At 48.0% G+C, this 26,668-nt stretch overlaps 1 protein-coding gene across 5 annotated transcripts in view; it reads right to left on the bottom strand.

Annotated features, from left to right (window-relative positions):
- EN1 (engrailed homeobox 1) overlaps positions 1 to 26,668 on the bottom strand; it is an 81,545-nt gene that overhangs the window by 8,230 nt on the left and 46,647 nt on the right. The window contains exons 5-6 of one of the 5 annotated variants that reach the window (XM_057317283.1): positions 9,564 to 9,710; positions 116 to 8,100 (exon numbers count right to left, since the gene is read on the bottom strand). The exons of 2 other annotated variants lie outside the window; for them this stretch is intronic. The gene's annotated coding sequence lies outside the window, so the exon portion shown is untranslated. Of the gene's footprint in view, positions 1 to 115; positions 8,101 to 9,563; positions 9,711 to 10,216; positions 11,519 to 17,865; positions 18,571 to 26,668 lie in introns of those variants that run through there. 2 more of the 5 variants (XM_057317284.1, XM_057317289.1) reach the window with 2 other exon arrangements.

Genomic DNA, 26,668 nt, shown 5'->3' with positions numbered 1-26,668 from the left:
TGCAGGCTCTATGAGAAGGGTGTAAGGAAGGGAAGACTTTGGCACTGCCTGGGGGTGCTGAGTCCGTTCCTAGTGGCTGGCAATTCCAGGAGCACCTAGACGTGCATCACTTTTATTTATTTATTATTTATTTATTTATTAGTAATGGTCTGTTTATTGAACAGTTTTAGGATTTACAGAAAATAATTGGGTGAAAAATATGAGTTCCCATATCCACCTGCACAAACCCCGATATCCCCTACTATTTAACACCTTAGACTAGAGAGGTACATGTGTTACAATTGATGAGCCGATCTTGAAACATTATTATTAACTAAACTCTGTAGTTTACATTAGGACTCCCTTTTTGTGTTGCGCATTCTAGGGGTTTTGACAAAGGTATAATGACATGTATCCACCCTTACAGTATCATACAGAAAAATAACTCCACTGTCCTAAAAATCCCATGTCCATCTATTCATCCCTCCCTTCCTCTCCCTCCTCCGTGCACCTGACCCCTGACAACCATTGATCTTTGTACCATCTCCATTGTTTCACCTTTTCTGGAACGTTATATAGTTAGAAGCACATAGGGTGTAGCTTTTTCAGATTGGCCTCTTTCACTTAGCAATGTTCATTGAAGGTTCCTTCATGTGCTTTTGTGGCTTGAAAGCTCATTTCTTTTTATTGTTGAATGATATTCCATGGTCGGAATGTGCTAGAGTCCATTTATCTCTTCATTCGTTTAAAGGTATCTTGGTTGCTTCTAAGTTCTGGCGATTATGGGTAAGGCTACTATCGACATTTGTGTGCAGGTTTTTCTATGGATGTAAGTTTTCACCTCATTTGGGTAAACACCAAAGAACACGACTGCTAGATCATATGACAAACGTATGTTTAATCTTGTAAGAAACTGTCGGGTTGTCTTCCAAAGTAGCTTTACCATTTTCTATTTGCACCAGCAACGAATGAGAGTTCCTGTTCTTCCACGTCCTCACCAGCATTTGGTGAGGTCAGTATTTTGGATTTTGGCCATAGGTATGTGGTGGAATCTTGTTGTTGTTGTAATTTGCAAATTCCTAATGACATCTGATAATGAGTATCATATGCATCATGTCAAATAACGAAGTAAAAGGAAATAAGTAAAAATGGAATTTGCCTATGTTAAAAGTCACGCTGTACAATCACTGCTATATTTTGTATATGAATTTCATTGAGGATCTTAGGAGATACAAGGTTCAGGCCTCCTTGCCAGGAAAGCCAGGCTTCTCTTAAGGAATAACCTGCTCATTTTCATAATCAATCACTTGCCTTGCTTACTTTTTGCTTCGGCTACCCGGATGCTCAAGAAGACCTCTAAAACGGCACAGGATTTATGGTGGGATTTCTGTATACCAACCTTACCCCTCATTTTGTCTTACAATCTGTGTAGCTGCAATGGGGGATGGGAAACATGGTGCAGCTGGAGGACAGCTAGCGATCCATCCCCAATGATTAAATTCAGCCTATTTTAAAAAGAGGCTGAATGCTTATTTCCAGGAAGGCTAAAAACCTCGGGGCTAGGTAAACAGTGTCCAACTTTTCGGCCAGTCTTGAGCGTAATGAAATTAAAGAGATGGAGCGGGTCAAGGCTTCTAGAAAGAGAACAGAAAACCAGAGCAAATCAAGGGTCAGAGGAAAACAAGAAGCATCTCATGAGGCTTGGCCATGGGGAAATCCAAGGGAAGGCCTGTGATTTCATCCAAACGTTCCAAGAAACTTGAACAGAACTCTTCCCACTGCCCCTTGACTTTGCTGTGGGTCTCGTGTCTTATTTCCTGTCTCTCCCACTTAATATCCCCTACAGCCATTATCAGGTGAGGGACCCTCCCCCCATGCCCCCACCCCCCACCAATGTGGAAGTGCTCCCATGAGCCTCACTGCCATGACATTCAAGAACAAGCCTGAGACCCCAAAAGAGTCATGATGCTTTCAGCATGGCATGGCCAGAACTGAAATGTTGGGAGGACCCGTGTACACAACAGGAGCGAAGAGATTCACCAGGGAACACCTGGCTTGTTAGCTGACTTGCTTGTTTGTTTGTTTGCACCCTCGCTTTGGTGGTAAAGTGTCAAGAGGTTGGGTTTGGGAGTCAGATAGACTGGGTTTAAATCCTCCTGTGTGACCTGGAGCGAGTCATGCATCCTTCCAGGGGAACAGTATCCTCTGCAAAACAGAGATGGCAACCAGCTTGTAGCACCGCTGTGCAGAGTAAATGGAATAATGTCCCGCCTGATAAATAGTTCTCTTCCTTTTTCACCTCTCTCTCAATTTGGAATCAGTGCAGCAGACCCCACAAATGTTTTCTGCTAGCAAGGTGTACTCAGGGGGAGAAAATAGAATCTGGTACCTGGTTTACTTGAGGTTTTTGCTCACACCCTGCATCTGGAATGATCTCCCTACTCTTTTTCCACCCACCAAAATTGCTTCTGTATTCCAAGGCCAAGGTCACAGCCGGCTCTACTGTGAAACCTGCTCATATTTTCAAGTGGGATGCGATGTTCCCAATGTGAATGGAAACACCCTGGGGGCAGAGTTTTTGTCCATCTTATTCATGGCTATATCCCCAGCCCTTGGGAGAGTGCCTACATACAGTAGGTGCTCAATTAATACCAGTTTGATAAATAAATTTAAATTAATTAAGCTTTCCCCTCTCTGGCATCTACAGCCCTCGTCACACTGATGCCATTCATTCATTCTCTCGTCTGTCAACAAATATGGTCTGCCCGTGGTGCAAGGAACTGTGGGAAATGCTAAAAAGGCCAGGGAGACAGACCTGCCCTCTAGGACTCTGCAGTCAGTCAGAGGGCATCAGACATGTACTATATATGCATGTATAACCATAACAATGCCAGGTAGGGGTCGTCATGTGGCTCAGGAGTTGTTCAGAGGAGAGAAAAGTTGCCTTCTGCTGGGACCATGAGATGGAAAGAACATTATCAGATGGAGGACCCTGATTTTAACACCCTTCCCCCAGCACAGCTGGTTCCTGATTTCCACACCCAAGTCTTCCACTGGCCCCAAACTCAGCAGCAGCAGAGTCACCCCCTCCTCTTTGGGGTCCCTCGCTGTACATTGAGGGTCCACCTTACTTCCCTGCCTTGCACAGAAAAGTGGCTTAAATAGATGATGTTCCAGAATGCGGTTATTGCTGGCAGAGCACGTCTGACTTGCTGGAGGAAATGTGTGCGAACGTCTCCCTTTTAGAAGGGGAGTAAATCAGGGAACAGCGCCCACTCAACGCAGGTCCTCTTTTTCCCACCGAATTAGTTGGAGGGTTTTTGCTCCAATTCTGCTCTCAGAGCCGGAGGCTGAATCTGGAGACCTGACATTTGATTCCTTCAAGTATCGCTTTCTAATTTTCAATAAAAATACAGACATTCTCACTCTTAACTCGGCTGGGAGTACAGGCACGGATGGCTACAGATCCAGGTATGTGCAGTCTTCAGAGAACAGACTTTTATCTACGACCACTTGCCTGTTAACCTTCTTGTCAATGGCAAATCATTTTTGCAAAATCTGGCCCACATCCTTGTTAAACCACCGCTTGCCTCAAATTTACCGGGGCTAATGGCCCCTCCTAAAGACAGGGTCATCTGTAAAATAACATTCCATTATAAAATGAACGAGACTTCTCAACCTAAGAATGTCTATCAACTTTCTTGTCCCCAAAAATGTTAGCCTTCATAAACCTTGCAAGCACTGTGTATTGAAAAGGCAAAGGACAAGGAGCAAAGAAACCTAGGCCCAACCCAAGTCCTTCCTCTTCCAGAATACTGTTCTGACTTCTCTATCGCTCACTAAACTACCCTTTCTTGACATTTTTCTTTCATTAATGACCCATTTCAAATGATTTACATAATGTGCTTAGGATATGCTTGGGCCCGGTGTTATCATTGTTACCACACATTCCATCCCTGAATATATTCTGTCTTAAACTGTGCTCTTCAAAGATCACGTGTAAACATCTTGTATTATCAAAACAGTCCTGACCTTCGAGAACAAGAACTTAGATCTGTGCCCCCTCTGGGTAGACATCAAATGCTCAATATTATTTTTTTTTGATTTTTGTTTTTCAATTTTGAAGCCACAAGAGTATACGCATGCAAGTTATCTATAAGAAGAAAGTATAAGAGAACCCTCTGTAACACCCCACATCAGTAGGCCATATTGAAGGCACGGCCGTCATCTTCAAAATCTGATTCAACAAGGAAATGTGTTAAGCAGGATTCTTCTAAAAATAAAAATGATCCAAACTCAGGATAAAGGAATAATAGGTAGAGAATATATACTAAGAGCACCAAAAAAAAAAAAAAGTGGAGAACCATAGTAGACCACAAGTATAAAAGTATAAACAAGTCATTTAGGTAGGGCTGTGGTTGTTGTGTGACTTAGTTTTTTGTGGTTTATTTTGGAGAGAGAGAGAGAGACAGAGAGGAAATCTCAAGCAGCTTGATCTCACAGCCCTGAGATCATGACCTGAGCCAACATCAAGAGTCAGACACTTAACTGACTGAGCCACCCAGGCGCCCCTGTGTGGCATGTTTTTAACGGAGAGGGTTGCATGGGAGGGGAAGAGAAAGGTACACAGCACACATGGTCTGACATAAAACAGAACCACTTAATCAGAATTGCCCCGAACTACCACAACTCAAGAGCGATGTGGGAAAGACGGAAAGGATTTAGAATACATTTGCAAACAGGTTCTCTGAAAAAAGGTAAAACCCTCAAGTGAATTGCTCCTCTTGAACCTGAAGAGACGGATAGAGAGTGGCATTGTGGGACTTGTCCTCTGTGAGCAAGTAGGGCAGAGAAGACTGGTGAGCAGCTGTGCTTTCGCCCCACTGAGTCTGGAATGGAGGAAACAGTCAACAAGAAGAATTTAGGTTAAATGTCAGGATTAATTTCCTGACCATGAGAGTCGGTAAATGTTAAAGTGGTTGAGCCACAGATGTTAGGGACTCTCCTTCGCTGACACTCTTTGAGAGGGAAAATGAATGAAAGAGACACTTCTGTCTTGAACAACTTAGGTGAACACTGCCTTGCAGCAGGGGGATATAACAGATGGCCTTTGAACCCTCACATCCACATATATATGTGTGTGTCATTTTACATGCGTCTGGGGAGCGGGGACTATTCCAGAAAGAACTGCCACACGCTTAGAAAATTATACTCTGCCTCAGTGCATACTTCTCCCTGCCATGATGCTTGAAGTGGATCTAGCAGCACCAACTACCGCCGACATAACATCTTTAGGAACAAAGTCCTGATTAACCAAGCTCAACGAGCATGGCAATGATGTTCTGCAGCCATTGGAAAGGTCGGTCGCCTTCTGTTCAATTTAGCACATATGAAACTTGGCAGGGACAAGCGGTCCACGCTGGGCTGAGCCTGCCTATGTCTGGTGACATGGGCAATCTTGGGTGGTGAGTGTGCCCTGTGCTCACAGCCAGGAGACCCAGGCCCTTGTCTTGTGTCTGACCCCAACCTGCGAGGTGGCACCAGACAGATCCACTGGCCAAATGGGCTGCCCACAAGAACTGTCGTAAGTTAGGGTCAGATATGACGCTGGAAAATAACAGAGCTCTAAGACAACATGGGGAGTCATTACCGTGGAAGTAGGCTTCCCTGAAGGCACTCTCTGCTCAGTAAGAGGCTGCGGAGTTGGACAGAGCTGCTGGTTTGAACCTGGCTGGAGGAAAGACACGGTGAGTCCTTGGTTTCCCGAATGCAGCCTGCTCTCTGGGGACCAGCCGATCTCAGGGGAACTGGGAGTCACAGCGCTCTCTCAGAGGCACACACTCACACCATTCAGATAGAAGGTCCATTTAAAGACCCTCCCCTGTTCAGCAATCGGCTGATGTCTTCTAAAAGAAAATGATCTCTGGAAGGAACCTGAGCAGAGGTAACAATAAGATGGGTTAATGACCCGATTTTCCATGAGACAAAAAGATCACTTCTTCATGAGGATGTGCAGCTGTGCTGGAGGTCATGTGATGATGATGATGATGATGATGATGATGATGATGATGATGATGATTTATGAAAATGCCCTCTCAGGACCCTTCTAGTTTTAGATTTCCCATCTATGGAAATGGTACTAGAAAATGTTCTTTCCCTTCTTCCATCATCCTCCCTGAGAACCCCCTTTGGCCTGCTCGGTCCCCCAGACTTGGTAGCAGAAAAGCGTGGGGGTGAGAGCAAATTCCCCAAAATTGGGCTTAAAGGCGCTTGGGAAGCCATCAGTGAAACCAGCCGTCCATGAAGGCAGAACAAGAACGAATGACATGGGAAAGAATACACGGCTGGTACTCAACTGCCAGGTGACAGCTGGCAGGTGATGAGATCAGAGAACAGAGTTCTAACCCCAGGACTGCCATGAACCAACTTAAAGGCTGACAGTGGCTACCCAGACACTACGTGGAAAGGGATTCTGAGGTTGCATCCTGGCTCACTAGGAAAGAGTGCTGTGATCGATTAATGATGCCTGCCATGGGTGCAAATAGCAGTTGTGAATTGGGTGCCACGGATTTGCCATCCTTGAGGTGAATGAGTTCAGGGCCTCCCAAGTTTACATCCCACCAATGTAGCATTCTGTGAAGCCTTTGTCAGGACCCAGCGAGAAATCATCCTCCCGTTTTTAGACTGACCTGACGGTTCTTCGAGCTTTAACTACCCACCCCTCCCCCATCTCCAATCGCTTGCTCTAAAATGCCTTGCCCAGGCCTGCCCTGATTGTCCCACGCCCCAGCACACATCTCACTCTGTGGTTTTATATGGTGTGAGATGACACCCATCAAAGAGGTGAATAGGAGTTGAAATATTTTTTTCAGAAAATCTGGAGTGACGAAGCCATATCATATGCCTAAAGGTAGCTAATGTGTCATAAAGAGAAATGAGCCATTGAATCAGGAGTCCTGGACAGCAGCCCCAGATTTGCCATCTGCCTGCAGCTTCCAGGCACCCCTGTCCTCTGGAGGACCCAAAGCCCTCACTTTTCCACCCCTGGTGGTGATGTCCTCACCTGCCCCCTCTTCGTTCTGAGATTGTGACCACTCCCTGAATTTATTTCTGGGAACTAATGACCCCTTGGACCTAGAACTTCAGAACTAGAATGAAGCTCAGCCCTTCCCTTAGATAAGGAAACAAGACCTTAGGCAGAACGAGACTTCTCCCAGGAACCTGAGACTGGAGCCAAGTCACTGAGCACCCAGGCAAGGCCAGACGTAGTGTTCCCTCTCCATGATCCCCCAGCCCCATCCCTGCCTTACTCTCTCCTCGCCTAGACTGGAGGCTCCCACGGGCAGGGGGCATTGTGCAAACAGTGGCAAGATATCATGGAATGTGCTTCCCCTGTCTGGTCTGCCACCACCCGGCTGGGCTCAACACACCTGCTGCCCCCTTTGTCAAGCCATCTCCAAACCCTCGTCCATAAGACAGAATCACACACCCCCTCCCCCTGCATGTTAATCGTGCTTCCTTACTCACGCATCACCCAGTGTATGTTACTAATGATCTGTCTCTCTCCCTACTAGCCTTCCTGTCGTAGAAATCTCTTATTCGTGTCAACTGCCCCCCAGTCGGCAGAGCCAACCAGAGCAAGATCACATCAGCAAACCACTATGTCTTCCTCCTGATTAAAAAATAAACACTAAAACTAAAACAGCAAAGTGTGTAGCGCTGGGCACTCTATCTCATTGGATTGCATCACTATTTCCATGTTACCAATGGAGCAACTGAAGCTTAGAGAATGAAGGGACTTGCCATGAATCTCCCAAAAGAAATAATTGAAGCTGGGAGCTGACCCTCCACCATTTGGAGAGCAAAAGCCCCTCTTAACCTCCATGTTAGCTACCTCTATGGACCCCCTAACTCTGCCCACCCAGATGGGTGGTTGTGGGGAACCTCCTCCTGCCAGCTTGCCCTGGTGGGATTGATCTATGGCCCTCTTTCGACTGTCTTTGGTCCATTGCAGCCCAAATCCAAGGGTTCCAGAGAGACACAGGAGGCTTCAGGGGCTGGAAGTTTCAGGACCTTCTAGTCCTCTTCCCACACTGGCATCTTCCCACAAAGGAGGGAATCCTAAAGGCAAGAACAAGTGTGTTTCAGGACAACAGGGACCACACAATCCTCCCAAGAAACACAAGCTAAAGCTAGAAGATGCTTTGAAAAGGGTTTAGATGAACTCAGGGCTGGCCAGCCTATAGAGAGAGGTCAAGGCCAACAATGCCTCATCCAGCCAGATCCCCATCTGTGCACCATGTTCCCCCTGCCCAAAGCAGCTCCTGGAAGAGCACTTCTGTCATCCTTATGGGACAGGAGGAGGGGAGGAGAAGGGACAGGCAGGTGCCCACTACTTACTAGCTGCGGGGCTGGCATTCATGCACATCCTCGAAGTTAGGACCATCCCGCCAGGTGGGTAGTGCTCTCAACCCCATTTCACAGATGAGAACCTTGGGGCTCAGAGCTGAAGTGACTTCCCCAGGGACTCTCCCACAGGGAAAGGGGTCCTAGGGTCACACACCTGTCCATCTGTTTGCAAAGAGGGAGAAGTTTGGGGTGGGGTGGCGTAATGGGTGAGCAATCTGGTGTGACAGGAATATGCCCATTGTAACTGGGCAAACTATGGTCATCCCTGGCCAGCTTCCCTCCTCCCGCTTCTCCCAGCCACTCTCCTCCTTCTTATCTCCTTGGCTAGAGATGCATTGGCTACTGAGAAGCTTCTCTTAGCAAAGGATGCCCCAGGACAGAGCCGCTGACCCCGGGGCCTCGCAGCAAGAGGAGCAAGAGGGCTGCAGCGGCCCACCAGTCTCAAGAACGGGCAGCCAGTGGCCGGCCAGGACCTAGGAGGACGTGAACTTGGAGCCAGCACTGCGGCCACGAGCTGCTGGAGCTGCCCCCGGGCTAACTGCCACATGCCCGAGTGAAGTTAATAAAGTTGCATCCTAATAGTCTGTGAGGTCTCCTGGGCTTACGTTCCCGAGGGGCCCAGGCATCAGGATGTGCTTTGTTCATTTATTTTGGCAAGTTTAGCTCTGTATGCTTCTCGCTGCACTTCCTCGTCTGTTTTGCAAGCTTAATAAAGTCTTCGTAATGAGGCTTCCCTTCAGTGAGGCTGTGCAGAAGCCACTGAGAAATGGGGCAAAAGTGACAGGTTTTTTCTTTTGCCCTTTTTTTTTTTTAGGAATTATTGTGTTTGCAAGAGAGAGAAGAACTAATGAGCTTCTACTCCATTTAGAGACGACCTTCCCCATTTCGATGCTGTGCCACTCCCCAGGGCACCCCGTTTCTACTTAATTATTTCCAGGTGGAGTTTTCACACGGTCACTCTCAGGAAACGGTTCAGGAGGATAAAGATACAGCATTCCCAATGGCTGGGCAGAGGTTCCCCGGCATCCACTCCGGGGTAAAACTTCCACGTGGCTCCTTCTGTGTGGCCTGCCCTGTGCGAGATGCTGACGGAAGCCACGAGAGAGGAGGCAGAGGTGGAAGCCCTAGGACGGCTCGCCCAGGGACAGGAGGGGTGGGGGGGGAGGTCTGTGTACCTGAGGGGACAGCACACGCGGTATATACACGAGGCCGGATTGATGATACAGTCAGCAAGGACGCCGCACCTCATGGCTGGGCTAGGACTCTGGGGCTAAGGTTTCTCAGAGAAAGCTGCCTCAAAGAGGGTCTTGACTTTCTTTGGTCTTAAAGGAAAAGGGAAAAGAATGAGAACTTCTATTTGCAGAACACCATGTCAGGCACATGACCTCATCCGCCCATCTTATGAGGTGAGGTGTGATATTTTACAGTGAGGTAAATAAAGCCCAGAGAGGTTAAGCACCTTGCCCAAGGTCCCCCAGCAAAGTCAGCACTTAAACCCACAGCTGTCTGACTCGAAAGCCCATGCTTTGCCATTCTTCCTCGCAGCCCCTAGAAAGTATAGGACCTGGCATAACAAGAGAGATTTAGAAAGAAGTTCAAAGACAGAGAGAAAAGATTGTTAAAAAAACATAGACACATACACACTTGAAAAGCAAATGAATGCTCAGTCTGTAAAGATGAAAGTCAGAGTGTCTGCAAACCAACTGTAAATTCTAGAAGGAAGACCCAATTGAAGGTCGGGAATTTCTCCCATGAAAGGGAGCTTTACTTTACCTGTCGTATTAACATCCTCAGACTGTCGTAACAAATAATCACAACTGAGGGGTTAAAACAACAAATTTATTTTCTCATGGCTCTGGAGGGTGGAATCTGAAGTCAAGGTGTCCGCAGGGCCACACCCCGTCCAAAGGCTCAGGGCACAATCCTTCCCAGCCTCCTCTAGCTTCCAGTGGCTGCTGGTGTCCAAGGCTTGTGGCCATATCCCTCCAACCTCTGCTTCCATCTTCACGTGGCCTTCTTCCTGTGTCTCCTCACAAACGGTCTCTTATCAGGACACTGGTCATTGGATTTAGGACCCACTCTAACCCAGGATGATCTCATCCTGAGATCGTACCTTAAGTACATCTGCAAAGACCCTGTTTCCAAACACATGACGTTCACAGCTACCAGAGTTTAGGACTCGGACACATCATTGGGGGAAATGCAGTTTAACTCAGTGCACCCGCCATGTTGAACAGTTAATTGCACCCGTAACACCCAAGTGACTGTATAGCAACCAGACCTATAAAGCAGTTTCAGGAAAGGTTAATGACCTCACAGAGGAGGGCAGGGACCTCCTCTTCCTCCTCCTCCTCAGTGGGAAGCAGGACGTGAAGGGCAATTCCTGTGGCCTCCCCATTCCATCCTTTGGAACTTCAGTCAGGGTGAGACCTGTTGGGACAGGTCTCACCTACAACAGGTCTCACCCATGGGTGCTGGGCATTCTTTTCCTTCCAACCTTTGTAAGGTCTTGCAGATGTATATTTTTGAGGCAGCTCAGTGGGAAAGGTACAGAAAGGAAAGAGCTTCAGGATTAGATGAGCTGAGTTCAAACCCCTAGTCTGCCACTGACTAGCTCTGTGACATTTTGTGAGTCATGTGTCTGTTCTAGCCTCAGTTTCTCCATCTATAATGGGCGGGGGGTAAGGAGAATTAAGAGAGTCTATCTCACCAGGGCTTCATAAAGATTGACCAGGTAATCCATGCAAGCTTCCATCATCGTGCCGGTGCGTGTTAGCTAAGACGTTTCTCGGATCTCTGTTCTGTACAATCCTGCAGCTCCGGCACTAGCACGAAGCTCTGCCCATCAGAAGATCAGATGACGGCTGGAGAACGTACGCGTGAACAGCGTCAGCAGGAGCTCTAGCACCCAGAAGGGAGGTGGCTGCTACGGGTTAGTTTCTCAATCCCCTTTGCTTCCCACTTCTTGAGCAACTCGCAAGACTACAGAGACTGGAAAGCATAGAAATACATTTCCCAGAGTCCTTTACAGCCAGCGTGCTCGATGCGATGGGGCACCGCCAAGGTCTGGAAGGCAGGCATGAAATGGAGTCTCCTTTGGGTATTTTTTCTCTCCCCTTCCCTGTCTCGCCTGCCAACAAGAAAAATCATGACGAGCAAGGAATTTCTCCAGCAGCATTCCAGCGTCCCCTTTTCAGGTTTCTGGGTCTCAAGAGAACGTGGGGTGGCAGAGGCAGCCCCCTGAGCCCAGCTTCCTGACTCCTGGATCACAGGGACCCCGTGGTGGCCTCCGAGGTCATCACTTTCCCGGGGATGGGTTGTGCAGAACCATATTCTGGGACTTGATCCTGGACGCCCAGCCTAGACCCTGCCTACTCCCCCTGCCCTTGCAACACTTTTGTAAGCATCTAATTCCCTCCATTAGGTTTCTTCCCACTCAAATCATCAATACGTCTATCCCTTCTTTAACACCACACTGCCTTGATTCCTGTAGATTTACAGTAAATCTTGAAATTGAGTTACAGGAGTCCTCTAACTTCTTTCTGCTTTTTAAAAATTGTTAGGCTAGGGGCGCCTGGGGAGCTCAGTCGGTTAAGCGGCTGCCTTCGGCTCAGATCATGATCCCAGTGTCCTGGGATCAATCCCTGCATGGGCTCCCTTCTCAATGGGGAGTCTGCTGCTCCCTCTCCCACTGCCCCTCCCCCCTGCTCATGTTCTCTCTCTCTTAAATAAATAAAATCTTTAAAAATATATAAATAAATAAAAATTGTTGGGCTAGTATGGATGCTTTGCTATCCCACATAAATTTTTAGAGTCATCTGGTCAATTTCTACCGAAAAAAAAAAAAAGTATGCCAGCATGTGGGGATTCTATTGACTCTTGCTTAAAATATCAAGAGTTGATTTTACTGCCCACTCCCTATCCAGACTGATGAAGGCTCCTCCCTGCCTGCAGTTCTGGGCTGCCCCCTCCACTCAGTCAGCCTGTGGGTCCCCAGTCAAACTAATAACAAACTCCAGAACCCTATTAGCCTCGTCTCAAGTCCTGGGCCTTTGGCTCCAATGGGCAGCTGCTGAAATTCTCCTCGAAGTTTATTCTCGGTGATGCATGCCTCCTTCCCCGTTCCCCTCTCACATTGCCTGACACTCCATTTTTCTTCCCCCACCTGGCATCCCCTCCTCCCCCAGTCCCTCCTGCCACCCACCACCTCAGCATAAAGTTAAAGGGCCTTTAATCTACATGCAGATTTATTTTTGCCCAAGAAAGCACAGCTCTATCCATTTCCCTCCTCGGCCTCTCCCTCTACCCCACCCACTGCACCTCCAGCCCGCCTCTCCACCCTAATACACAAAGCCGCAAACCCTCTCCCCCAGGGCTAGAGAAAGAGATAGCCCAAATCCTTCCTATTTCTGGCCTCCAAATTACAGGCTTCTGCAGATGGGGAAATATAAGGTGTGAGGCCCCAGAAAGTTCATAAACTTTTATGCAGATTGGTTTTAGTCTGGTTTAAATTAGGCAACAAAATAGAATTTCCAGATGTTCTATTTGGAATTAACTTGGCTACAGAGAAAAGGCTACTAGGAGGAGGGGTTGGTAATAGTGTTATTTTTACATTCCAGAAAGGGAGTCACCAAAACCATCTGGACTGGATTAGAAGAGAGGAACCTGCTGGTTGGCACATTAGGAGCGCTGCTCTCATTTATTCTGCTTGAGGACATGCAAAGGTGCAAGGCAACATTCTCAAGCCCCTGGGAAGAGAGAGGGCCAACGCCGTGGGGTTTTGGCCCGGCGGTCAGCTCCAAGCAGTGAAGATGTGGGTCAGACACAAGGAACTCCGAACGTTCGGCTAGTGGTTCTCAAGTTTAAGGGTGTGGGTGCATCCCTGAGGATCTCATTCAACGCAGATCCTGAGTGATGGATGATGTCTATGCTGCTGGGCTGTGGGCAGCACACTGGGGAGCACGTCGTTATGGAACAAGGACCTGGGTGGCCAGATGGAACTAGCAAAGAAATTCCCATCAGACCAAGTGCTGATGAAGGACCTACTGTGGATCAGACATGTCTCCGAGGCTGGAGGGATGGGAGAGGCAAGAGGGAGCAAGTAAAAGTCAGGCATCGTCATAGTCTCTAGTGAGAGTAAAGTAGGGGCAAACAACTAAAGCAAAATTCAGGCACTGGGGTCTTCAGCCTATGACTCGGGGTTTTACGGGGACCCTGAAGAGGGAGTGGCTAATTTCATGGGAACTAGAGGAAGCATCAAACAAACCAGGTCTTGGGGAGGAGGACGCGTCAGGGAAGAGAGGGAAGGGCATTCCTTGTGAAAGGAACAGTATGTGCAAAGTCCCAGGAAATGTGGGGGAAGAGGTGAACTGGGGGTCAGGGGAGTACACGGTGGATGAGAGAAGGGTTAGTCAGGGTTAGGCAGACTGGGAAGTCCTGGGAGCCTGGCGAAGGAGTTTGGAGCTGGAACAAAAAGAGTAAGTGGGCATGTTAAGTAAGAGCAATAGTGGCTTGGATTTATGTCAAGGATGATTATTGCAGAGGAGGGAATGAGGTGCCTTCTCCTTGTTTAAAATGAGATAAGGGGACCATCTGCCTGGGTGGCTTGGACATTAGCCAACATGAAGGCAAGAAGTTAGACTTGGCGCACTGCCTCTCCCTCCCTCTTTCCTGCTAAGTTCAAGGCCAATCAGCCTCATGGGTTCACAGGTAGACTCAAGGCTCCAGAAATAGAATAGAAAGGCAGGTGTCTGGGACTATGAAACATAAGCAGAGAAGGAAGAAAAGAAGGCATCTCAGGGTCAGCTGGGCACTTCCATTCATTCAACAGACCTGAGCTATGCACCTGGGCAGGGTCCGAGGTGTTCTCTGGGCAATAGTTCATGTGAAGATGAGGACACTACAACAAAATCCGTGTCTCAGTAGAGGGAGTCCAGGTACTGGGGACCTGCGAGGGTGTGCCTGTGCTAGCCTGGGCTAGGTAGAAAGAGAATGGGGTCAGGAGAGAGGCCTAATGGAGGTGGTCCCTTGGTTGAAGATTGAAGGGTAGGTAGGATTTAGCCAGACAAAGAGGAGGAAGAACAATTCAGGCCGACGGCACAGATGAAAGCATAAAGTGTAGGGGACTGCAGTCTTATTCAGCATGGGGGGGGTGGTGCAATGAGCCTGGGGATGGTTTGGGGCCTGGTGGAGACGAGTGTTGGGCAGAAGCTAGATCTTCAAGGGTCTGGGGTCAGAGTGTTAACACCGGAGAAGACCATCCCACAGTCCCAGCCAGTGGGAACTGAACATAACAACACTGGATCCCACAAGAGAGCCTAGAAGCTGCTTGCACCAGGGCCATGTGGGCCCATCCACAGAACCCAGGCCAGGCCATGATGAGAACCAGGCTCGGCCAGGATCCCGCCAACCACCTTTCAGCAATCACTTTGGGTGGATGGGTGAGGTCAGAGCCTGGTCAGAGGCCACGGGGATCACATATCAGGGGGTTGGGGGTGGTGATGAGGAGTCTGACCAGATTTCGAGGGTGGGGTATTCCCTCTCAACTAACCTGGAAGGAGTCTTGCTACAATGACACTTAGCAGGCCAAAGACAGGGCCTGAGGACAAGGCCTAGTCAAAAAGATGGCTCAAGGAGCCTGACTAAAGTCTGGTCAAGGGGAGGGTCTTTGCCATTATATGGGAAGGAGGATCTGTCCAACAGACCATGCGGTTTCCTCACTGTTGGCGGGAACATGACAAGGTGGGGCCAGTGCTCCCAGGATGCTCTGGAGCATTTCATTGTCTGGGGTGCACTGAGTGTCCTTCTCTATGCCAAACGCATGTGCCATGCTGAACGCAGTCCCATCCAGCCTCAAGGAACCAGCCCAGGCATCACACCCTCTCCATGCCTCCAGGAGGCAGAGCTCCCAAGGAAAGCAACACCAGTACCCCAGCCTCCCCCTTCCGTCTGCTGCCACTCCACGTGGCCTGTCCCATCTGCGGGGACCAGTGTCAAACATTAGCCAAGTGAAGGATCTGGACTCTGGTGGTCTGATAGGCCAGGCCAGAATTTCTGTCCACTAAGCACCTGCTCCATGCCAGGCCACTCGATGAAGCCCTTTAACACAAACAACACCACGATGGCAGCCACCATTGATTGACCACTATGTACCCAGCACTTACAAACAGTATCGCATTGGATCTTTATTTTATTTTTATTTTTTTAAAGATTTTATTTATTTATTTGACAGAGAGAGACAGCCAGCAAGAGAGGGAACACAGGCAGGGGGAGTGGGAGAGGAAGAAGCAGGCTCTCAGCAGAGGAGCCCGATGTGGGACTCAATCCCAGGACTCCAGGATCATGCCCTGAGCCAAAGGCAGATGCTTAATGACTGAGCCACCCAGGTGCCCCACACATTGGATCTTTAAAACCATCTTATAAGAAAGTGATCACTGCCATTGTTTAAGGAAACTGGAGTCTAAGGGTGCAAAACAGTGTGGCCAAGTCACACAGCTGGGTTCGCACCTGGGTCGGCCCAACAATAAACTCTCAACCTCATTTCCAGATGCTGTGACCCTCAGTCCTCACAAGTCTGTGGTTGGTGTTACTACCCTCCTTTTCATGGTTGACAACACTGATGCTCACAGAGGTGAAATAACCAGCCCAGTTCGCCGAGCTCTTTCTCCTGCGTCTGTGTGGCTGGTAGGTACACTGAGTCCTCTGCCTCTCTGGGAATCAGAGAGGAGGGACATTGAAAAATGGTCATTTGGGACAGCCTACCAGGGATCTATGTCATTGCATGTCATGGTGTGGCATCACGGTGGTCCAAGGCACCAGAAGGCCTGAACAGCGCCACCTTCTGGGGGTCCCGAGGTTGTGACCCAGAGGTCCACCATCTGAGTTTGGCATCGGTGCAGTGTTGACTGGAGCCAGCCAGGTGGGCCTGAGCATGGTATGTGTGTCAGGGCCATTAACGGAGACCAGAACGGCATTGAGACTGGCAGAACAGAAGGTCCCCAGCACATTGTGGAATGCTGGAGCACAGATGGGGATGCGGGAACCAAATGGCATTACGGAACAGTCTCCCTGATGGAGGTCCACCCCTCACCCCCCAGCCATACTGCTGCCTGCCTGAGTCAATGCCCAGAACCTTCTCTGCTTCCCCACTGCCTGCAAACAACATCAGAATGCCTCGCCATGACATTTAAGACTCCCTCCCACCAACACACTCACACACACACACATACACACACACACCCACACATTGAATGTTCCCGTTTAATACTGACACGTTGTTAGTCCCTAAATATACCTCACACTTCCCTGCTTCTGGGCCTTTGCTTATGCTGATTCCCAGGCAGGAATTCTCCTCTCTCTTCCTCTTCTTGCTGAAAACCTATTCATTCTTCAAGGCCCATCCCGAGTGCCTCACTCTCATTGCTATATCCCCTCAGTTGGAATGAATCCTTCTTCTCCCAGACCTTCCAGAGAATACTACTCGCACTTCATTTCTGAATTTACCATGCAGGCCTGACACTCTGTTTCCTAAGGACAGGATCATCTCTCCTCATTTAGGGAAGAAAGAGTGAAGTTCATCTCCGTGGCCCTCTGTGCTAATCACTGTCCCTGGCGGATAGGGGAGCTTATTAATGTTGGCTGAATTTGAATCACAGTGTATTCAAAATGCGTGTGCACTGCCTGGCCACATGCAGCCCAGGATGATGGCAGCTCAAGGACTGACTCATTGCCAGCGGAGGCCAGGAGGCTGTCTGGCGGGCAGCCACATGACACGCTCAGGGATTGAGTCCTTAGCCACTTGCTAGTAAAACAGAGGTTATTCATAAGCAGTGGTGTACTGGTAAAAGTTTAACAACCAGTTCTCCAGGGAAAAGAAAGCCCTGGTTCATATCATTCACTAATTTCTATGGTGTAAATACAGTCACCTTAGCTGGTTTCAGGATACCACTGAGATGCCCTTCTCCCATTGTCTTCATCTTATTCTAAGATCCTCCATGATCTTATCTACCATTATCAATAGCTTTCAACAGCCTCCGGTCTCTTAACCTTGTCTTATTTCTTCCCCTCGATCCAGCTGGCCGGGGTAAACTTCTTAACATAGTCAGATCATGGCATTCCCTGGGCTTAAGACTTTTAGTGGCTCTCCACTTTTAAGATGAGGTCCAGAGTCACTGCCACCGCCCACAAGACCAGTTGTGATTTTGCCCCTGCCCGCCTCTCCAGCTTCCTGGGGAACCACTCCTGGCTCAGCCACACGGATCGGCTGCTGAGTCTCTGACTGAGCCAAACTTCTCTGACTGCAGATTCTCTCACACATTTTCCCTCTGTCCGCTACCTTCTTCCTCCTCCACTGTCTCCTTCCAGCCTCAGCTCAAAGCCCTCCTAACGTCAGTCCCCACCCATTACAGCTATTATCCTCTGCTGTAGATCCCAGATTTTTCATTTGTAGCTCTGATCCTACTGGTAATCATACACTCATTTTTTTTTGGCTTTTTTATTTTTTATTTATTTATTTGACAGAGAGAGAGACAGCCTGCCCGTGAGAGAGGGAACAGAAGCAGGGGGAGTGGGAGAGGAAGAAGCAGGCTCATAGCAAAGGAGCCTGACGTGGGGCTCAATCCCATAACGCCGGGATTACGCCCTGAGCTGAAGGCAGACGCTTAACCGCTGTGCCACCCAGGCGCCCCCATACACTCATTTGTATGGTCATGTGTTTCACATGAGCTCCCCTCACCCCGCGCCCCACTGGCCTGTAAGCTCATGGAGAACAGAGACCATGCCAGTGTCCCCCACCGTGGGATATTCAGCATTTCTCCCAGAGCCAGGCACACGGTAGAAAATAAATATTTGTTAGCTGAATTAATTAGTTAATGGTCTACAAGCTCAAAGAGATAAGCAAAATCTTTATGGATGGCCACGCTCAGCATGGGGAAATGGCATCGTCTTTCAAGAAAGACAAGGAACCCCAGAGAGAAAACAAAAACCCAGAAGGCTGGCATGAGACCAACAAGACTGGCCATGTGTCTTTCTCAACCTCTAGGGCTTCATTCACTGCCTTGAACTTGGACTTTGAGGAATCGAGGAGTCTAGACGTATTTCCTGGGTGGTGAGTGCTAAGGAGTTATGCACCCATGAAGATAATTACACCTATGAGCCAGGTCCTCTGAAGTTTATTCCTCAGACCTGCAAACAGAGGAGGGATTTAAATTGGCTACGTGAAACTTACAGAGCCTTGAACCTTGAACCTTCTGACCTTGTTAGGGGATCAGGAAAGGAAGGTATTTTCTAAGTTTGGGTCAAAGAATGAAAGAAGGAGGAGCAGTACCCCCTAAACCCAAAGTGGTGGTGGGAATTAGCAGGAGGGCTCGAGGGCACGCTGAGTCCCAGGGCCCGGACAAGGGACAGAGTTCTTGGCCCCTCTACAGCCACCCATATGGAGGGAGTCCCTCCATGGCCAACGGCGGAGCATCTGGCCGTGGTTTTTAGGAAGCATGGCAGGAAATGTCTTTACGTTACTGTGCCCTACCATTTCAGATCCTTCACTTTAAGGGCTGATATCTTTGGGAGCTGCTGTGTTCAGGGTTGGCCAACCTTAAGGTGCCAAATGTGGACAAAAGAGTCTCAGAGCGATGGCTTCTGAAGGAATTATGCATTGGCCTGGTCAGGGTGGCTGGACTGTTCCCAAGAAGCCACGATACAGTGAACATGGATGGGGATGGGCAGTGGCGGGCAGACAGACTGGACCCTGTGGTTCCACCAGGAATCAGAGGAGCACCAACCCCAGCCACCAACCCCCCAACCCCATATCGTGCTGCTCCAGCTTACTCTCGTTCAGAGGAGGCCAGCTTCCTGGCTTCGGGTCAGCCTGTCAGTCTCTGCTAAGAGGCAAGCGCAAAGGGGAGCCCACACCTTCGCAGAAGGCTGCCCGGGGTGTCCTGCCTGCCACGTGGACCCCGATCAGCTCCTCTCCCACTTCCAAGTCACCTCACTCATCCAGTGCCCAGCCTGTGCCAACCCCCTCGATGATGCCTACCTGACATCTCAGCCCACCTGCCTTAAAGTCTATGCCACGTAATTGTGTAATGCGGACCATTCTGGATCTTTCTCCAATTTAGTCACCTCCAGTGTAGGATGTGTGGAGAACAAGTAAGAAATTCTACTTGTGTTTATTATGTGTCTAAAAAGTAGCACAAATTTACAAATACAGAATTCAGAATTTCGCATCCATTCCCCTCGCCGGGTCATTAAGTCAGAGCCTCATAAGTCACGTGGTAGGTGGGGAACTTAGAGGGGACTGTGGCTGGTCTGCAATATGATAGGGATGAGAGTGGCCTTCTCACTCCTCTGACTGTCTCAGAATCTCCTGACACATGCAGTTCATGTGGGAGCTATGGATTACATTAACTTAAGTAGTAGAATGTTTACAACACTTTGTAATATGATGTGGAGTGACCATGAAAATCTCTTGTACCGTACAAGGACTGTAGGTTTTGTCACGGCAAACTATTTTTTTAAAAGATGATCGATTTTGGGGCATCTAGGTGGCTCAAGTCGATTAAGCTTCTGACTCTTGATTTTGGCTCAAGTCATGATCTCAGGGTCGTGGGATCGAGCCCCCAGGTTGGGCTCTGTGCTTGGCGAGGAGTCTGCTTGAGATTCTCTCTCTCCTTTTCCATGTGCCCCTCCCCCGCTTGTGCTCGCTCTCTCTCTCTCTCTAATAAATAAGTAAATCTTTTTTTACAAGGTCATCAATTTTAACACGAGTAATGCATTTTTCTTGTACAGAATAATACGTGTTCTAAATTCGCTGGAGTTTTCCGTAATAAAACTAGCTATTGTAGTATAACAGCTGGAATATTCTTAGTTTTTTAAAAACATATCCTTTCCAGGTAGAAGTAGTATTTTTAAACAAGTGATAAATAGCTGTTTTGTCAAGGTCTAGTGCGCACGGATGTTTGAAAATGTTTCCATCATTTTGTGATTTTTTTCTCTGAGATAATACACATAATACCTTTTCGTGAAAAAGCCCTCATATCTGCACTCTTTAAAAACTTGGAAACAATTCCTAACCTACTTAAAAATTTTCCCAAAGAGGAGCATCAGTGGATCTTGAACCCATTTGTTAAAAATATAACTTTTGATTAGCTTACAAGAATTGACATTAAGGAAGATGGAAACTGACTAGCTGACTAGATGAATTTCGATAAAAACCTTTGTGTAATTGCTGGGTGGAATTTTTTTTAAATGAGCATCTTGATTTAGTAAGCACAGCCAGCATTGCATTTCTTCCATTTGGATCTCTGCGTCTTTGTAAAGATTCTTTTTTTCAGCCTGACAATCATTAAGACTAAGCCTTAAAAAAATAAAGAAATAAAATAAAACTGAACTTCGAACCAGAACTTTGAATCCAATGGTCCCTTATAAAGGGTTAAACCAACATTAAAACATATTCAAATATATTTTGCTAAAGCTAATAACAATTCTGAGTGAAGACAGAAGTCTTCCTTGACACTAACAAATAAAAATAATTTTTTGAAAAACAAGAAGTCTTATTTAATATACCTTTATCTCATCCACTTCTGCTTCTATAGTGGTGTCCTTTGTATTCCTTTTTTTTATATTTAGTTTCTTTTGTCCTTCTGATAAATCAAATAACTTAAAATATTAAAGTGCCACTCGTGCTATTTTTAGCACACTTACAGTTTCTTTTGTGTAGGTTGTATCCTGAATGTAACACTAGTTCAGAAAGAGATGCATCTGGTTGATAAATAAGTGATCATAACGGAGGACTGAGGATGTATGATCAAAAGTGCATGGCATTCACTCCTGATTCACGTGAGTGCCCCGCTGCACGGACGGACAGACAGAAAGCTCCGTGGGGACAGAGAGAATGACGTAATCCTCCCACGGCTTCTCTATCCCACCCAGTATCTGGTCGTGGCTGCCCAGGAAACATTTGTTGAGTGGAAGGATGACGGAGCCGCAGTAGACAGGAAAGGATGAATATGGTAGTTGGGGAGCCTGGGTAGATGCTACCCCTCCGGAGAATGCCATTGGCCGGGGAGCCGGACTCAAATCATGGCTTCACCACCAGTTTGTTTAATGACCTTGTGAAGGATATTACCGGGTCTTTGTTCCTTCACTACAAAATTAAGTTTCCCAAGCTTCAGGCATTCACATGCCAACAGGATTTTTGCCATTTTTTCAAAAGTAAACCTAATACTTCTTTTTTAATAACTCACTTTTCTACCAGCTTTATCCTAAACAGTCCTCTGAAATCAGGTACGGATGAAATAGTTATTTCTGTCTACTGCACATTAAAATAAAAATGTAACTATTAAAATTCAAAATGCTTATGTTCTTGTTAGCAGGACTATATGCACCACTCTTTGGGAAACATAGGGCCAGATGGTATTTCTAAGGTCCATTCAGTTCTAAGCCCTGTGAGTCCATAATTCTATGAATGGGATGAGCCCTCTGATTTCCTGGGAGCTCTCCAAGTCTGGGTGCCAGGTTTGGGATTCAGGCTTTCACCTCATTTCCTCAATTCAGAAAACACTTCCTGCCTTCCATCTGGAGCGTGACCTCAGACAAAGTTTTGGGGATAAAAGTGGGATCGTTTTTATTTCGACATGAGAAGCTCCGTCTCGGTATCAGCTACTCCAAGCCAGAGCAATATGATACTCTATCCATGAATCTCTGATGATTTTTTTTTCTTAAATTGCAAGCTTTTAGCTCAAAGCTTCCTTTCCACCCAGAAGCACAGAAGCGGCGGTCAGAGTTGTATTGTCCAGACTGTGGAATTTATACACGCAGTGATGAGGGGACGGAACCCCAAGCTTCAAATCGGGGGACTGATTTCTGGGTCTGGGCTACCAAGAACTTCCTAGCAGTGTCACTGCGAGCAAGTTGCCTAAGCCACCTCAGGGATACATGGAGCTGTGACTTCTCCCTTCCCTTCCATGCATGAAGGATGGAGACACATATGACCACTCTCGTGTGTGTGCACATTGCCACTATTATTCATTCAACAAACACCGTAGGTGCCAGCTCTGCTCCAGGCCCTGTGCTGAACATGGAGGATAAGCAGCAACCAAAATAAAGCACTCTTCCCTCATGGACCTTACATTCTACTGGAAGGAGACGGACAATGCAGATAATACATCGTCACACGGTGTGGAATATGAGGAGGTGGAGAAAAATCAAGCTGGGTCAGGGAGTTGGGGACTTTCAAGAGTCAGAGACCCTTTCTTTCCAGGGCTGCAATTCCCCTCCATACCCTTTCTACCAGCTCCCCTTCCTTCCCTCTCACCCCCAATTTCTAATCCCCCCGTGGGTCAGGCCCCATTACTCAGGTCATGACTAGTAGTGTGAACCACCCACTGGGTCCCCAGACCCAGACAGGGTGATGTTTCCCATCTGGTCGTTGTCGGACAAGCGCTTGGCCTGGCCCCGGACTAGGCAAAGATAGAACTGGAATCTCAGATCCATCCAGAACCAAGGCAGAAATCCAAGAGCCTTCTGGTGGCACCTCGGGTAAGCCACTCAACTTCTCTGGAATGTCGGGGCTCCTTTTCTGTGACATAGGGAGGTGGAACTAGGTTATTTCTAAAGGCCCCTCTAGTACTAAAATGCCTCAGGGATAATTATATCAACAGCAAATAAGAATGCAAAATGTATTAAGAGAGATGGATTGTACCCAGAAAACCATAATGATACCCCTAAGATTGTATAAATGACATTAACTCTGAAACGGGGGCTGAAAATTGAATTGACACAGCCCCCAAAGCTATCACGCATCTAAGTGACCCTGGGGAAATATGCTCCATAGAACATATAACCCTAACAACATGGAATCCTATCAGCTGCCACACACTGTGCTAGACACTCATTTAACGGTCTCCACGTTCTTAGGAGAGCTGGCCTAGACTTTCACAGCACTTCACACAAGATGAAGTGTCTAGTAGCTTCTGCCTTTCTGGGCTCCACCTTGCCTCAAGCCTCTCCAGAAGAAGGCAGGCTTTCTGAGCCAGACATCACACCCTGCAGGCCTGCATCTGGCCCACCGGCTTGTTTGGTTTGGCCCACGCAGAGTTGGCCTGAACCATATTTTCAAAAGATGTTAAGCAGTTACCAACTAATTTCACACTAAAAGAAAAAAAAAAGCTGGCCTTCTTTGAAAACTCTGGGGCTTTGGCCCACATTTATACCTGGCATTGGCTAGAGCAGAGTCACAACCACCCTTTGAGGCTTGCCACAGACCCCACCGCTCTCTACTGCCTCCTGACCTGGCCCCTTCAATCTTTGGAAATACTTGCCTGGCCTTGTTTGAGACAACCTTCACCCCTCTTCCAGACCTTTGTCACGGTGCCAGAGGATGTCAGGATCTAGTAAGTAATGGGACGGTGAGGTGTTCTTGGTCGAGAATGCTGGATGAACATGCATTGGATGTATGTAGGAGCTGGAAATCCAAATAGTAATAGCTACCCTCAATGGGGCGCCCCCTCCATCCCAAGCACCAAGCAAACTGCTCTGCACAGACTAATTCACTTTGCCCCCATGGCAACCCCTATTAGCCTTCGTTTCCAAAAAGGACACAGAAATTCAAGAGCGGTTCAATGACTTGTCCAAAGTCACACCTTTGGGTTTTTGAGTCCAGACCAGCCCTACTTGCTCCTAAGACAGACTGCCCCTCGACCCCAACTTGCCTTTCTGTAGCACTCTTGACTTGTCTAAGACGCAGACGCTCAGTCCACCATTAAAATCAGGATTTTGTTCGGGATTAAATGATGTTTAAAAGAGTCAATCTGGGGCGCCTGCGTGGCTCAGTTGGTTAAGCATCTGCCTTAGGCTCAGGTCACAGTCCCAGGATCCTGGGATCGAGCCCCCCCACCCCCTGTCCCAGTCAGGCTCCCTGCTCAGCGGGGAGTCTGCTTCTCCTCACCCTCTGCCCCTCCTCCCTGCTTGGGTTCTCTCTCTCTCTCTCTCTCTCAAATAAACAAATAAAACCTTAAAAATAACAAATAACAAATAAAAGGGTCAATCTGATATATTCCCTCTGCTATGCTGGTGGCAAGGATGGTGGGGGCTGGGCAGCGGGACAGGGGCGGCGCAAGAAGCAGACAGAGATAGGCTTGCAACTGTTGAGTTATGTCAAATTTGGGAGTGTATGTGAGACCCACCAACAAACATGCCTGTGTCTTTTGCAAGACTTCAGACATTCCAGGCCACCAGGCTGATCAAACCAATTTAACGGGGCTAGGGGTGAGGGTGAGCTCAGATTTGCTTGATGTTAGGTTGTGTCTGGGCACGCAAAGGAGCGCATTTCTCACTGACTGGTCAATACTGCCTCAGCTGGGAGACAATGAAGGAGAAACGCAGAATAAAAACTGCGCACGGGGCTGGTGTTAGGTTATCCTGCTGTTTGCTGGTCTGTCCTTGTCACAGATGACGCTGCACGCTGCTCCGCCAGCCCCCATCCTAATGAGAGAGCTGTTCTTCCAGTCGACCCATCCTTACTGAAGTCATGTGCAGGTGTGCGCAGACCAACTAAACATGATCCTTGCCCCAGACAGACCCGAAACACAGTGCTCTGCGTGCCCCTCCCAAGCTCTGAAGGAGGGAGTTGGGTCACTCAGTTTTAGCCACAGCCTAAAAACCATCCTGGGACTCACTGTCCCCCTCTCCGAGACAGTGACAAGGCAACACCCAACCTCACAGGTACACTGTGACAATGACCTCACGAGACACTAACAAATTTTCGTGCTTACCTTCCTAATCAAAAATCAAGATTTTGAGGGCAGATACCTCCCTTGTGCCTCCCCACCCACCCACCCAAAGAAGCCTCACACCTTGGGCAACCCAAGGGACACTCAGATAATACACAAGACCCCATCCCGAAGCCACCCCAAACCCTTCCTCAGACCTCTTAGGATCACCATCGCTACCCAAAGTGTGAGACCAAATTGTATTCTGCCTGTACAGAGCTTCCTCGATCTTACAGTGTAGTTACATCCCAATAAACCCCTCCCGAGCTGAAAATACTGTTAAGTCGAAAACATATTTCTATACCTCACCTACCAAACATCACAGCTTAGTCTCACCCAGCTTAAGTGTGCTCGGAACACTTATGTTAGCCTTCTGCAGGGCAAAATCATCTAACACATAGCTTATTTTCTAAAAAAGGCCTGAACATCCCACGTAATTGATTGGATACCTTACTGAAAGTGAGAAACAGAATGGCTATCTCGGGGTCCAGAGTAGTTGTAAGTGTATCTGTTGTTTGTCCTGGGGATCGCCTGGCTGCGCGGGAGCTGAGGCTCGCTGCCCTGCCCTGCCCAGCCCCACAAGAGAGCACCGCCTCACCCCGGAAAAGATTGAAATTCAAAATACAGCTTCTGCTTGGATGGGTCTCACTTTCACACCATCAGAAAGTTTAAAAATCTTAAACTGAACCATCATAAGTCAGGGAGGGTCCGTATTGTGCACTAACTGTTTTTATTTGCTCAGCACACGGGAAAAGCACAACAAAAATTAATGAATTAAAGTTCCCTGAAGGCAAGGACCATTCTTTCTCTACATGCCAGGCCTGTTTTATGCGTTAATAAATTCTTGCAGCTGAGTTGTGCGGTTGCCACTGACTAGGAACATGTGGACGGCCGGGGAGAAGGAAGAGACTTAGCGTCAGTACGTGGGCATCGATGGGAGGCCAGCAATGGCATTGGCCGTGTGTCCCAGGGCATGCGTCCCAGGGCAGACCTACGTATCCACACACAAGGGCTAAATAGCCTGAGTGCCTATTAAAAAGACGAGCCCTCCGGCTTACTCCCCAACTCAGAACCTTGGGTTGCCCTGCCCCGTCTGCTCTGCCACCAAGCCGCAGGAGAGCAGAGCGAACGATCTCCTGTGAGCGATGCTGAAATATGAAGCAGCTATGTGTGAAAAGCCCCAAAGTGGGGAAAATGGTTGCTTGCCAAGGGATGCTTTTCAAACCACGCTTTTAAAAAGTTTAGAGGAGATGGGTCCCCAACCCATTCAGTCCTCCTTCTTTGGATCGGGGTGATAGGCAATGAAAGAAGAGCCTTCGTGTTTTTCCCAAATTAAGTAGTGCAAACCTGTTTAATTAACTGGACAGACTAAACCGACATCTTCCCGGATTGCATATTTAAAGAAGAAATGCGAGACAGTTTGAATTTCCTGGAGGTTGGCACTGATTATTTTTCGGTACAACAGTAAGATTTATAGCTCCAAAACCAAATTCAAGCAATTTCAGAAATTGCAT

This window comes from Ursus arctos, unplaced genomic scaffold (genome assembly GCF_023065955.2).
Source record: "Ursus arctos isolate Adak ecotype North America unplaced genomic scaffold, UrsArc2.0 scaffold_1, whole genome shotgun sequence".
In the NCBI taxonomy this organism is placed as follows: Eukaryota; Metazoa; Chordata; class Mammalia; order Carnivora; family Ursidae; genus Ursus; species Ursus arctos.
Note: the sequence above shows the minus strand (reverse complement) of the source record. Positions and strands in the feature narration are given on the sequence as shown.